We start from the raw sequence: 3,168 nt of genomic DNA, 5'->3' as shown, positions 1-3,168 counted from the left end.
AACAGTCTTGGGAAAAAGAAAAGACTTGAGAAAAGCTTAGGGAACACAAACTGAATCTCCATTTCTTCCACAGATACCCTCTCATGACTTGAAAGAAATCACAGCACCTTTCTGGACGCTACATTCTCACTAGCGCAAGAGATGTAAAGTAGTTTTCCATCATCAGTTCATCAATGTTGCCTCCAGCCCGGGGTTTGGCCAGTGCTTGCCCTTGTTTAGGGCCTTGGGATGTCACAGCTCTAACAGCAGTAACAGAGCTCGCTGCTAACGGTGAACAAACCTGAAGACGCACCCATTAGGATTTCATAACCTGAAGTTCATCGCTTTTAACAGTAATGCCAGGACCCATAACCAGCAAGAAATTTCATTTCCCAGTTTTCCAGTACCCTTCAGTAGCCACTAACGCTCGTGGACTACCAACTATCAGAACCACAATAAATAAGTCCCCTCGTTTTCCACCTTGACCTTTATCTGCCTCTTGACAACATTTAAAACAAAATATTTTAATCAGAGGTGGTTAAAACCCAACCTGATTATTTATGAAGCAGATCTTTTCCCCCTCTCCTGCTGCCTCCTTTGCCCCACTTAATCACCGTGGTCATTAATTGTAAATAGTATTAATTGCCATCTTTTGGCCTTTCAAAGCACATCTCACCCATCTGCACTGGCAAGACCGAAACGCAGAGAAAACAGGGTTTGAGTCTCGTCAAAGCCCGGGAGGACGACAAGGGAGAACGTGCTAAGCTACAGCCAAGCTGGTGAAGAGGAGGTGTAAAAGATGCCATCTGGATATCCCACTTCACAGGGCAGACTTGCTCAAAATTAGGATAGACAAGGTTGAAGTGGTAATATTCCTATCCTCCTTCAGGGCAGCCACAGTTGCTTTCAGTTCGGTGTTTAGTGAGCTATTAAACCGGCCATAGCGGGTCAAAGGGTCCATCCAGCCCCGTATTAGCACGGCATGTCGGGACAGCAGTACAACAAATGGCACAGGAACTAAGCACCTCCACGTAGACTCTCGTAGCCACCAGCAAGAGGGCTTTCAAGCATCGCCCTGTCTTATTAGATATCCCATGTATCAGCCACTCTGAAGCTCTTATGAAGACCCCCATGCATAAAAGAGGGTTTGCTTTCACCATCCTGCTAACGTTCTGGGAACCTGCCTACTTCCAGGAGGCAACCTCAACCAAGCAAGTCCACCAGCTACTTCTCCACGGAGACCGACATGCTAAAACAAAGACACCACACAAAGTTAGAGGCCAACGCGGGGTAACAGGCTGGCAATGTCCCATCTCTGTTATTCTTATTCAAGGATAATTGAGCCTAACATATTTCAAGACAAAAACCCCTGCCCAAAGTCAGCTGGACTCTGGCTCATGCTAAATTAATAGAATTTAGGACAAAAAGGAATTATTAGCTCCCCTAGTGTGACATGCTGTGGAGTTGCTCAGTATTGAGGCCAAGCTAAATGAATCCATTCCCAGGCTCAGAAGTCAAACCAAACCTGAAATGGACTTTTACTGTTATCTTTGTGTTTGTGTAAAATGTCTTCTTTTCATCTTTGGTCATTTCTTTGTGCCAATTAGCTCCAAATGAGAGGTGGATACTGCAGCATCTTCTGACAAAAATCTGTCTTCTGTTAAATTTACAGCTCAGCTTTATGCACCTCAAAAATTCTCACACTTCAAATAAGCCAAGGACAAACTGGAATATCTCAAATGAACCTCCAAACCTTTTGAATTTTCCCCAGCATATGCAAGGAAGGCAGCTGCCAATCTCAGTATACATCTAGTTTGACTGCTATTCAGAAATATATAGTAACTATTTTATAACAGAGCCTTGCTATGATTCAACTTAAGCTTGAATTTCCATATTCTGTGACTAAATATTGGTTACACAAGACGGATTTCGGCCCAGTTTTGCCGATGCTGATCACGGCATCTATTTGCTCGATGCACTAACAGTGACGCCGCTTTGCCTTCCGTTTGCGCAGTCTCATCTGTTTAAACCGCTCAACGTTAATTCGTAATACCGCTGGCAGAAGCCGGAACGTGTTTGAAAAGTACCTAAATCCTGCTTCCACCTACTCTGGTGGGATCAAAGAAGTTTTGCCTGAGAAAAACCAACGCATGATGCCAGCCCGGCCATTCCTCTTTGGGATGAGGGATGAACTCCATGGTCCTGACCAGTTTTTGGGGTCTAGAGACCTCCTGCGGCGCACAGGCGCTCTGGTTGTATGCCTGAAACGTTGCGCTAAGCCCAAACATGGGTACGAACGATTGTTTTTTTGCAAACCAACTCCCCGCGCCCCGTGAGCTCCTACGGCCCGGGGAAAGCTGTGTCTTCACGGCGTTAATTGGAGGAGCGCAGAGCTGAGGCTGCAGTTCTCTCCGCGGGTGGTTCTGCATTGAACCAAAGCAGACCCGGAGTGAGCTCACGCACACTTCCCCCTTGCAAACACAAAACCACCGACTTGTTGAACCACCACCAAACCGTATTTGCAAGCTGGAAACAGGACAGAAAAAGTAAAAATAAAACAAGTTAAGCAGGCTTAGGTATCGCAGCTTTGATGCAAAGCTTTTTCCAGTTAAATTCAAGCTCAGCTGCAGGAGCGGAGCAGCCTTTCTCCTTGTGTTTCTCTGCACAGGGCACCTCTACAAATAATCACTGAAGAAACACAATCTTACTCCCTCTCTCTCTCGCTTCCTACCCCCGTGATTTACAAGGTGAAATTAAAAATACACACGTCCCAGCGCTTGGGGTTTTACATCTTGGGTCACTGATTTATAAAAGCTGCCGGCGAATTTTAAATGCTCCGTTTTGATTTAGAAATCACTGCTTGAAAGTTGCATTTATCTCGAATATTCAGCTGTACTGCACATCACCGAAAATCTGATTTACGGACTGCAAAATGTATGCAGATAGACGACAAAAAATATTTATAGATCACTCCCCCTAATAATAATAATATATGCAGCTCACCCACCCAAAAGATATGCACATATCCATACACACGTGTAAATGCATATATGCGTATATATCTCACATATTTATAGGAAATCCTTCTCTCCCTGACCACATTTCTGACGGTAAGATCAGGTACCATGTCAGTATATAATGAGAGGCTCTGTGATGTCTTCCTTCCACCCCCTCACCTTATCATTCCTG

Source organism: Charadrius vociferus, unplaced genomic scaffold (assembly GCF_000708025.1).
Source record: "Charadrius vociferus isolate BGI_N301 unplaced genomic scaffold, ASM70802v2 scaffold384, whole genome shotgun sequence".
NCBI lineage: Eukaryota > Metazoa > Chordata > Aves > Charadriiformes > Charadriidae > Charadrius > Charadrius vociferus.
The sequence above is the reverse complement of the archived record's forward strand: the minus strand, read 5'-3'. Positions refer to the sequence as shown.